The following is a 12,151-nucleotide window of genomic DNA, read 5'->3' as shown; positions in this document are numbered from 1 at the left end:
GATCTCACCTGTATTTCACAAACCATGTTCATTTCTGTTTCAAGCCTCTTCCTTGTGGGAAGGCGGAAGACTTACCCTAAGTCCTTAGGGTCACATCACTTCCCACAGTTGTGTTAAGACCAGGGGCTGACATAGGAGGGCAGCCTTGGGAGAGGGGACCCTCTAGTCACGGAGGCATCAGACCACACAGGTTAGTTACACTGTAGCACCCAAGGTTTCAGCTCACAGGGCTCTCTTCATTGCACATGTCCAGGTCACCTTGGTCCGCAGAACTCTTTTGGAGACATTTCCTATGGTTCCTTCTGCCTCCATGTAGCTCACACAGCTTTGGAGTCCTGTTGCCTTTCTGGGGAGACTGCCAGGAAGCAGGGCCTGGCTCCCCATTTCTCCAAGATCCATAAGCCTGCCTTCTTCCTTTCCCAACAGCCCTAGGGAGATAATGCTCCATGTTTCTTCCAGATTCTTCATGTCCATAAACCCCAGTCCTTTTACTTGTTTGATACATTCATTACCTGAGTTCTTTTAAGAGGTTAGGATTTGGGAAAACAAAATCCAAAAATATTCTCAGGCTATTTCTCTCTTTTCTCCTCGTTACATACCTTTCCTGATGCAATGAACACCAATTTCAAAATACCAACCTGTTTTGGGAATCAGCCAAAAGGGTAAAACACAAGGAGAAATAAAAAGAACCATAGCTTAATATTTCTGCATATCACTTTCCCTTAGAAGTACAGTCTTTGTGGAGATCTGTCTCATTCACATCCATTTCCCTTTCTCTGCAACGGACCCTCATATACAAACATGGGCACCATATACGCAACACCATGTCTCTGCCCAGGACTACTTAAACCAGGGACAGAAATCTGACCCAGGCGGAGTGAGTTGGGTTTTCTTTCCCAAGAATCAGAGTTCAGGACTGAAGGATTGCGGTGACTAAGAGTCGCTGGAGTTAAGTCACAGTAAGAGAACTGCCCCAGGGACACCGCGTGGGAGCTCTGCCCCAGAGGCCACTGGCAGGCTCTGCTTCCTGTTCTTCCTGCTCTTGGCTCTTCAACTCTTACTCTGATTTCATGAAATTGCCCATGAATTTCATGACATTGGATATGTTTTTCTTTTTTGGTTAAGGTAGACAAAATCGGTTTCAGTTGCATGCAACCAAAGGTAATTTAAGAATGGTCTTCAAAATTGTAAAGGCTGAAAAACACGGTGAAGAGGAAACTGCAACTCAAGACAGGTGAAGAGATAGTCAGATAGAATCTAGCTATTTAAAACGTGTCCATCTAATGATTTAAAGGGACTGTTGCAAGAATGGTATTTGTGATCCTGGAACAACTTTTGGTACTTTTTGAGGAGCTGTTTTTAGCTGTGGGCACTGCTGTGTAGTAGGGTCATGGACACACTAGAGAAAAGTCAGATAATGTGCAGGGTTTATGAGGATGGAAGTGCTTGCATTTGAGAGCTTGCTGAAGGAACCGGGTAGTTTAGTCAGGATGAGAGGAGGTCTTAGGAAACAGGACTGGCTTCCAGGCGTCTAAAGGACTGTGGGCTAGGACAGACGTTGGATTTACTCACTGCAGCTCTGAAAGTTAGAAAAAGCACCAGTGGAAAGATATGAATGGAAATCCATTTGGCTCAGAATAAGGGAACATTGTTTTACACTTAGAGCTGTCTAGGATGCCATAAGATTTCCTTGTAGGATAAAGAACATTTTGCCATGGAAGAGTTCATTCAAGATGAGACTGGATGGCCATTCATGAGGGTTACAATGAAGAGGAGAGTCCCATGTTGGGAGGGAGATGGGATGGCATGGATAACTTCTAAGTTTTCTTTAAATCTAAGAGTCTAATATTTTTCTATGAATATTATTAATTCCTAGGCTGGAAAAATGCCAACCCACATTTTGACAGAATACAATAGGAGTTAAAGCATTTCACAAATACAGTTTTATGAAAATTATTTTCCTTTGTAAGAAATAAAGAAACCATAGGCTACGAAATTTCATTGAGAGAAAACAGTTCCAAAACTAACAGAAACAAAAATTTGTTTTCTATTCTATAAACTGCAATTGAGAATGATTAAAGGTTTTACATCCAAGCGGCTCACTGACTTGAAAAAAACTTTCTGTACTCTTAATGTAATCATACAAAACTCAGGGAATACTGAAGCCTGCTGTCCCTAGAATTCTAGGTTACATGAAATTGAATAGATTTCATGAGTTATTTTAAGGAACAAACCAGAATCCCAACTTTTCTTTCAAACCTTCATAAATGAGAAAATGTTCCTGTGGCACCTCCTGTGAAAGCCAAAGAGGTGGCTCAGATGCTTTATCCACCATTTCCCAAACGTGCCACATAAACTAGTCCCTTTGACAACTATGTAACCATTTGTGTATTTTAGATTATTATCCTTAACTAGAGGATAATAACTGGATTATTCTAGTTGATTCAAGCAGATGTTGACATTCAGTAAGCATGTCTTAAACACAAAGGGACAAGCAAAGCCACTTAGTTAAAAATCCTGGTCGTAAAGACCTCATCAGACAGTCTGACATCATGCAGCTTTTTATAATCTCTTTCATAATCTCTCATTCTTCATATAAAAACCTTTAAATATGTAAACATGCATATAGCCATTCATTAGCTCTCCACTCTGTTTATTTAAGTGGATTGCATTTATGAAGAACGTTCAAAAGAATCCAGTCTTTTCTGCTTTGCAAACTGGATTCTCAAGTCATACTATTTGCAACGTAAGTAAAAAAGTACTTTCTATTTTAGAGTCTAACTGGAGAGGAAAGAAACATAATCATAAATGTAGAGTATGATGTAAAGCCCTTTAAAAATCAGTTTTGAAAATGTGAAAAATGCGAAAAGTTACAAAGGAGAAAGTAACAATGATCCATATTTCCACCGGGAAGGATTAACTGCTCTTGGCATATTCTCTCCCGCCATTTTTAGGGAGCACACTTTTAAAAAACCATATATGTTGATTATCGAGAATTCAGGCAGAAAGTTACAAAGACAACAATCTTTAAACACCATTTCAAATACCACAATCCCCACTGTTAACTTGAGGTGAACATCATTTCCGACATCTGTCCATCTATGTATGTATGTATGTATCTAAGGATGGGCGGATGGATGTTTAGCTAGAAATACTTTTTGTAAAATTGAATAGACATGCTATCTATAACAAAAATAATTAATTTTTAAAAATTTCAAGCAATTTAAAGAAACTGAATTGAAACTAAAGATAGTTACTCGTGAAATAACTGCCTCATTTCAAGGTATGTTATTTCTTTTAAAAAAAAATCTCTCTACGGCTAAAATATCACAAAAACTATGAAGAGGTTGAAGTCATTGCCATTAATTATGTAGCTGGTTTTGTGACTACTGTTCTCCTTAAACAGTGTAAAATGACTCCCCCTCCTGTTTTCTTTTGAAGAGTAACACTTTCAAAACTTTCTCCCCTGTTCATCTGCTCACCTCCTGGGTATTATTAGACTATTTGTACATTGTTCAAGTTATAGTATTCTATTTTGCTCTGAGAATTTCATTTGGAGAGTTGTTTAGTAGTAGCTGTATGTTTAAATGAATTTAGTGTGTACAGACGCTGGGTGTGATATCCTTGCGCTTTACTTTCAGTTATTTTACCAACTGTTTGATAAATGTCAACCCACTGACTTGACACAGTCATTCATAATCCCTAATGCTTAGGGTCTCTGAAACTGTGTAAACCATTTTCCGTTCATTCACTAAAAAGTTGTTCAGTGACTACTTGTTGTTAGGCATTACTGAACTTTAAAAATTCACTGTTGAGTAACACCTGGTCCCCCATCCTCAAGAAGTGAGAGCAAAAAAAGTATATTAAATTCCTAGAATATTGCCTCTATGAAAGCTGTTTTATTATTTCTTTGTCCTCAGTTCTCGTCCTAAAGCCTGTTTATTATTTCTTTGTCCTCAGTTCTCGTTTCATAAGCCCTCAATTAATACTTGTTTAATTGAATGGCCTTTATGTGCCAGAAACTGTGGTAAGTGCATTACAAGTTATATCTGATTTTATCTTGACAGTAAACCATTAAGTAGGCATTTATTGTCTCCACTTTATAGAAGAGGGAGCTGATTCTCAGTAAGTAATATCCCAAAGTTATACAATACGATTTGATTGTAAAACTCATTCTTGTTCCATAACACCTTGCCTGAGTCACTTATGTTGGAAGTAATAGTGGAAAGAGGCACATGAACTGCTGATTAGAATACAGCGGGGTGAGTGACATAATCGTGTGTATACAGTCTGGAGGTTAAGAGGCTGCTTAAATAAATAGTAGAGATTCATCCTGTCTACTACTTATTTGTTATATGACACTGAGCAAGCTCTTTCACTTCTCTAAGCCTCAGTTTCTTACCTGTAAAATGGAATTCATAATAGAAGGATTATATGAAATAAATTCAGGTAAGCCTGCCCCAAGTGCTCAAGAAATAAGTTCCATTAATATTATTTTATAAAGTGCTCTGGACACTCAAAAGAAGGAATAATTTTTCATCCCGGATTTCCAGGGGAAGGAGACATTTATGCTTGGGCTGTGCTAAAGCACAGGAATTCACCAGGTAACAGGTAGAAAGTTTTGACAGAAAGAGAAGCATGAAACTCAGGACAAGAGATCCTGCCAGATGCACAGTATTTGCCTTACCCTACGCAACTGCAGAAATGTCCTTCTTTCGCTGTACTTCTCGAGAATGTCCACACAGGAGTATCTGTGTTTAGAGAGACTGACTTGCAAATGACCATCTTATCTTACTGGACCATCTTCCCATTGAGATGGTGAATTAGCCAGTGTCTGTACAGCTTTGAGGAAACGTGAGGTGACAGGGCAGTTCTAGGCTTATCAGTCCCCAGGAGACCAGGGGCCATTCCAGGCCAGCTTAAGAGCACCTGACGGTCCTAATTAGTGCCTGCAGCCTGTTTGATATTCTGGAACCGTGTTTCTCAAGCTGTTTTTCATTGTATCTCTCCTTTAGACTTTTCCCTGATTGTTCCTTCTCCCACCCCCGTGAAATGTTACTACCACAGATGAGCTGCGCATCTGGTTATGTACTATATGTTCATCCCTGTTTCATACATAAAAAGAGTAATATTTTTACCCCCCTCCCAAGAACAAATGTGAACGAAGCAGACTTCAGAGGGCCTTCTCAAGTAAGCTGCTGGTCTGGAGCTGACCCTAAACTTGAAGGCTCTATGTGTTATGCTACAAATTGCTACTTTTTATTATACTTTCAGTTGCACTTCCACAGTGATTCCTTCTAGAATAATAATAATCTGGGCTACTGCACTAACCTCCCAATTGGTCTCTCTCAGCTTCCTCGCCTGCCCTTTTATAGTCTGCTTTCCATATAGCAGTCCAAATGACCTTTTAAAAATGTAATCAGATCATGTTTCTCCTCTGCTTAAAATTCTCAAATAGCTTCACATTAGATTTAGAATCTGGACTCTATGTCATGGCTCTCCAAATTTACCAGATCTAGTAACTGCCTATTATTGTACTCTCTTCTGGTACCAGCATGTGTGCAGGTGAGGGTGTTCCCAGGGACAGACGAAAACCATCGCACAGAACGTCACAGGGATTTTCAGTGACTAGTTCTCCATGTGTGGAGGTGACGGCCAAGATGTGGGTGGGCAACAATAGCAGTGGCTATGACACCAAAAGGGCCCAGAAAAGGGGATTTGTGTGCTCAGGGAAGTCAGGAAAGATTCTGTGAAAAAGTGACGGTGATGCAGCTATGATGATAAGAATGATTATGAGTTAACTACTATGTGAAAGAAGGCTGGATGGCAATCATTCTGTTCCGAGGGACAGCAGCTACAGAGCCTGCATGGCAGGAGGGAGTGGCCTGCCTGGGAGCCATTAAAAGGTAACCGTGTGTAGTGCTGCAGTAGACATGGAAACAACCGAAATGCCCATCGGTAGATGACTGGATTAAGAAACTGTGGTACATTTATACAATGGAGTATTACGCAGCCATAAAGAAGAAAGAAATCTTACCATTTGCAACAACATGGATGGACCTAGAGAACATTATGTTAAGTGAAATAAGTCAGAAAGAGAAAGACAAATACCATATGATCTCACTTATATGTGGAATCTAAAGAAAAGAATAAGTGAATGAACCAATCAGAAACAGTTTTGGAGACATGAGGAAAAACTGAGGGTTGCTAGATGCGAGGGGGAGGGTGGGGATAAGGGGGAATGTGAGGGGTTTAGAAAACAGTCAGTAACCACAAGATTGCCATGGGTATACAAAAGTCAATTTGGGGAATGTAATCAATAATGTTGTAAAGATTTTGTAGGTATCCGATGGACACTTGTCTCATTAGGAGACCACCTCAGGGAGGATGTAGGTGCCTGATCACTGCACTGTACACCTGAAGCTGAACAATACTGAATGCCAACTATAATTTTATATATGTATATAGTTACAAGAAGCGGAGTACAGCATTAGGATTAGAGACAGTGGAAATGTAATGGCTGTGTGCGATGTCAGAGGGATCGTGGATGGGAGGTGGGTTCACACAGTGTGAGGGATATAAATGATAAACGTCTAAGTATTGCTTTGTCTTGTGCACCTGAAACTAAAAAACAAACAAACAAACAAACAAAAAAACGGTAACGGTGGTCGGGGCCTGGTAAGAAAGGAAGCCAGAACAATAGGCAGGGGCCCAATTACAGAGGGCCTTCGAGGCCGTGCGAAGGGCTGAAATCTGTCTTAAGAGCAAGATTGCCACTTACAGGTTTTGACTGTGTGACTAGTGAGGAGGTGACAAGGTCAGATTTTTGTTTTGGAACGATTGCTCTGGTTGCAGTGTCATGCAACAGGTGCATGAGTACAGACCAGTTTGGAGGCACCATGGTGCTAGGGGGGCCAACGGGTACTGGTTTGCCCAGGACTGTGCCAGTTCTAGCACTGAAAGACCTGCATTGTGGAAACTCCTCATCGTGGCAAGCCAGCCGGTAGGTCACCCTTTGCTATGCCATTGTTCAAGTGAGATATTATGGTTGTCTCATGACTCATGGAGGATCTTCTCTTCCCTAGGCTCACATCAGTAGAAAAAGGGCCAGCAACGTGATCCCCTCTTTCTGAAAACCCTTTAGAACTGGTCTCCCCAAGCCTATAGAAAATGCTGTAACACACACACACACACACACACACACACACACACACACACACACACACACCCCTAATGTGCAAATTGCTTTAGGGAAGCCTTGATAGATTTATTTTTTCTAAACAAGCTTGGTGACATCACATTTTTGAAATCTCAAAGCCTGTACCCTGCACAAGCGAAGGTGAACCCAGGTAAGAGGATGAACTAAATCACTGCGGCACCTTGAACTTCTGTTTGCTACCAAGCTGCCCCCCAGCACGCTCTTCATCCCAGCACCCTGGTTCCAGCCTTGCTTTCTCCCCCACATTGTTAGCTCCCCAGATCCCGCTAAAGCCCGTTCTTTGACCATACTGAATTACAGAACACTTGAGTAGTTCCCAGGGGCCCCCTAAATAAAGTAAATGGCTCCATGCTTAGATTTTAAAGATGCCTCTCTGATCCCTTATCTAACCCCACTTCTTCTGAGGCTCCCCCAAGGCAGAAGTCTTTTGTTACTAAACCATCAAAAAGAATTGAGGGAGGAAAACTGCTACTCTACTGCCACTATAGCTAACTGGGCCTACTCTGTGGGCCAGCCACTATTTTAAATACTTTACATATATATTTATTAATACTTATATTAATAAATGGATCGCTCATTGGACAGACTTTTATTGAGCACCCATGATTTTCTAGGTAACCTCTCATGCACAGGATACAGCAGGGAACAAAGCTTCTCCTTTCATAGTGGTTACATTCTACAGTGTGTGGGGGTAGACACTGAGTGACCCATCGATATATGATGTGGCCAATGACAAGTGCCATGGAAACAGGTGCATCAGGGTGATGGTTGGGGAGTCACATTGGCCATAGACATGCTTTCTTATTGAGTCACCGAGGAAGCCTTTTAATGAGGCGTCATTTGAGCAGATACCTGAAGGTAGCCTGAGATTGAGTCATAAAGATTCTGGGGCAGTGTAAGCAAAGGGAATAATGAAAATATATATTTTCAGTTTATGTTGGAATCATGAAATCACACCTTTCATATTTCTCTCAGGCACTGATCAAGCTTTCATAAATCCATTTTTCCTCCCATTATTGTTATTGGGAGCATTAAAAAAAAAAATCTCTTCACTTTTCACATTCCCTGCTTCCGTTTTAACCTGATCTTTAATGGAAATTCTGGTATCAAGCTAGTCTTGTACTCTCGAATCTGACTTTCTGTAGTTTTCATATTTTTCTCTCCCAATACACAGTTTAATGATGGAAATGATTATGACTTTTTGTCTACTTTCATTGTTGTGTTTGTTGGAAAGTTAAACTGGAGCCATCCTCAATCATTAATGCCAGCTACAAATAACAATATGCTTGAATTTGGAAGCAGAGACACAGGTTGAATTTGTTATCTTCAGATAATGACATTTCTGTCCTCTCTTTACTGAATATCTGCCATCTTTAAGCCGTGTACTGTAGGGGAAGCAGAGATGATTATGATGACAGTCCATCCTCTTAGGGAGATTTTGATCAAATAGGAAAAATACAAAGGCTTAATTGACAATAGGAGGCAGGGTGCGTTGGGATCCCTATAAAGTGGATCTGGAACACATAATAACGATAGCTATTACTTATATAGCCCCAATTATGCATCAGACACTGTGTTCTAAATGCTCACAGGTCTTCAGGTATCAGTACCTGTATTTTAGGGATAAGAAACTGAGGCACACAGAGATTCCTTAGCTAGCTAAGGTCGCCATGGGAGTTGGAAGAGCTGGGACTTGAACCTAGGCAATATATGCCCTAAAGCTGTGCTAAAGGGTAGGAGGGAAGGACAGTCTGGCCGTCAAGACTCTGAGACATGGAATCCAATGACATCTGAAGTCTGAGTTCATGGACCCAGGACTGAGCCAACCTTCTGCCAGAGAAGGATAACAGATTGGAGATGAAGAGCAGGACATGGAGACATCACAGGCTGGTTTAGGCGGTAGGAACCTGAGAAGGCTCTCAAGTTCAAAATTTTTGCCTTTGTGCTTGGACCTGGAGAGAGTGATTAAAGCACCTGTTCAGATAACACATGTTAAGTGCCAGATAAAGGGTTTGGACCACAGGGAAAAAAGGCTTTAGAAGTGCTGGGGTGGAGATCACTGTGTTCTGGGTCTCATTTAAGCTAAAAATGAATTTTCCTTTACAATAGAGGTGGGAATAATAAGCCTTGATGAATTCATTTATTTTTACCCATGTTAATTTTACATTCAACACGACATTGCAACGCTTCATTTGCTTTGCTTCTAGCTTTTGCATTAATAATGAAAGTTTGGCTTGTTCCCCTCCTTGTACATTTCTTATGCCATTTCCCTTGCCTGCTTCCCTCCTTTACCATCCTGTGGAGTGTTTTGGCTCCAGAAGTCTGGCTTCTGATCCCAGGTGTGCCCTTAATTTGCCATCTACCTAGAAAAGTAATTTGGAGAGTGGGCTCCATTCATTTGAAGGAGGGATGATGAATTGGGAGGGAGAATAAAAAGCTATTTTACAGATGAGGACACTGAGGCACAGAGAGGTTAACAGTGACGTGCAAAAGACCACTCTTGGAACTGGCAGAGCTGGGCTTGAGCCCAAGCCCTCTTCCTCTGAATTAATTGTCTTTTTCCTTGGTTTACGCTGCCTGGGTGGAAACTGGCTTACATGAAGATTCATCAGTCCTGGACCAGTTGTACCATGGGGTGAGTGCTCTATATTCTATGATGTAATGAAGAAGAATTAATAAATGAGTAGGTCTGTCTAATGAATGAGACTCCATGTCCCCAGTCAGTCCTGTAAGGGATTTTCAGAGTCAAGTTTCTGGGGCCAACTATCTGGGTTCAAATCCCAGCTCAGTCACACAGCTGTGAGACCCTTGTCAAGTTAGATACTTACTCTGTGCCTCAGTTTCTTCACTGAAGTGTGATATCATAATAGTACCTACCTCAGAGATTTGTGTGTGTGTGTGTGAAAATGAATGCTTTAAAACAGGTAAAGCCCTAAGAAGAGTGACCAGTACCTGACAAGTGATCACTAAACAACAGTAATTACCTTAACTATTTAAAGACGTAGACTGTTCCTTCATCTTTCGCTTGAGAACCAAAGCTTAGAAACACTTTCGGTCCTCCTAAGCTCTGTCTTAGCTGCAGGCAGAAGCATTAGGATTTGCTCAGTACTGGGAAGACCTCTGACCATATTAACACCTCTTTTATTTAAGTGAAGCTGGAATTCTCCACAGCCTACCATTTCCTTTGACAGCGTAATCCTGAGAATGAAAATCCTCCTGGGATGGCTGACATATGTGGTTCAAAGCTAAATGATTTATTGAGCTAAATGGTCCTATTGTAAAAGTGAATTTTCTTAAGGGCAGGAAAGAGAATGCATTACCAGTGAAAGGAAAGGAAGCACAAAGAGACTGGTTGGAGAAGCCAAAGACCAATCATCCACCTAGAATAGTTTGGACAAAAATGTCAGGCATACAGTTGGCCCTCAGGGAATGAGTTTTAGGTGGAAAATGTGCCATTTGCTTCGGTGGCACGCCACCCAGGTATTTCTCTCAAACCTCCTTCAGCAAAGTCTGCTGTGTCTCACATGCTGATCTCGTCTTCTAAAATTTTCCGATAAATTGCTTATTTAAATAAGATTATGTATGTGAGATTCCTTCAAAAACCATAATGCATGGTAGCCTCGGTTCAACTCTAACAGTAGTAAATAAACAATCCAACTGGGGCAGAACCTCTCATTTGAGGAGGACGATATATGAGTGAGAATTTCTTGATCCTTTTGGTTTTTCATGGGAGAGTACTATTAAGTGTGTATGTGGGCGAAGGAGGCATAGGTATTTTCAGGGTTTCTCTGCTTTGAGGTATACTAAATTTTGACCTCACTAGGGGCCCTGCCTAGCTTTTGGTTTCCTGTTCCTAGGCCCGCAGATATATACTAGCTAGCACTGTGCAGAGTGTTCTCAGCCAAATGATCTTGACTTTTGAGGACTCAATTCTTCATTTAAAAACAAAGGAAAGGGCAAGGGATAAGGAGAAATAGGGGCTACCTGCCTTTTTGAATTTTTTATAGAACAAAGGTAATGAAAGGAGAAAATAGGTGCTAAAACATTTAGAAGACTGAGGCAGTTTTGTTCTAGAATGTCAGTTTCCTCCCTGAAATAACCTTGGAATGCTCCGTGATAGAGACCTTAGCCCTTAAAGAATAGTTCTTTCCTCCAAAAGGAATCTGGTTTTATTAATCAAAACAAACATTTAGTAGGAAAAAATTTTCTCCATCTGAAAGTTCCCCTCAATGTCATGGGCTCCCCATTTAGCCCCATGGGTCAGCATCCAGATTTTGAAACAGAAATCATGATGCGATTGAACCATTACACTTTGCCTTGGGAAACACTAACGTGTAGAATGTAGTAATATTTCTGATTGCCTGACTGTTCTGTAGGTCCAAGTATGGGAAAGTCAGTCATACCCAGGGATCTTGTCCTTAGTGATGTTCATACAGTATGGGAGTTGGGAACATGAAAAACTACATAATATTTGCTCATATGATCCTAAGTGCCAAAGAATTTAGTGGCTACTATTGGGCTAGATATCCTTAAATATCAGTGGATCAAATTCTGGGTGTTATGGGATTAAATGATCTAAGTAACTGAATCCAGAAAAGGTTAATGATTATTGACATCTACTGTTTTTATTTGAAATGAAAATTTAATGATGTTGGATATTATGGAAAATAGCTATTAATAAATAGAGCAAAGGTCCTTTACCTTTCCAAGATGAATAATACCATCTCGTATACAATAAAAATAATACCAGCTCAGGATGAAAGTGGTTCTGAGGGCCACATCATCTAAGCATCTAGCTGTTCATGGAGGTAAATTCAACAGGATCTGGTAATGGATTGGCATCTGAGAGCGAGTAGGTATTAAGGAGGACTGATGGATCTATAGAACTGGATGGATAATGATTTAATTTCCGGAGAATCTCTATCAAATAGT

General features: G+C 40.6%; 1 protein-coding gene across 3 annotated transcripts in view; it reads left to right on the top strand.

The window, feature by feature from the left end:
- Positions 1–12,151, top strand: part of FMN1 (formin 1) — a 379,042-nt gene that overhangs the window by 9,799 nt on the left and 357,092 nt on the right. For 2 of the 3 annotated variants that reach the window (XM_074327935.1, XM_074327933.1), the window contains exon 2: positions 9,823–9,854. The exons of the other annotated variant lie outside the window; for it this stretch is intronic. The gene's annotated coding sequence lies outside the window, so the exon portion shown is untranslated. The remainder of the gene's footprint in view (positions 1–9,822; positions 9,855–12,151) is intronic. 3 annotated transcript variants of the gene reach the window in all.

The sequence above is a fragment of the Rhinolophus sinicus genome, linkage group LG03 (genome assembly GCF_036562045.2).
Source record: "Rhinolophus sinicus isolate RSC01 linkage group LG03, ASM3656204v1, whole genome shotgun sequence".
NCBI lineage: Eukaryota > Metazoa > Chordata > Mammalia > Chiroptera > Rhinolophidae > Rhinolophus > Rhinolophus sinicus.
The sequence above is the reverse complement of the archived record's forward strand: the minus strand, read 5'-3'. Positions and strand labels throughout refer to the sequence as shown.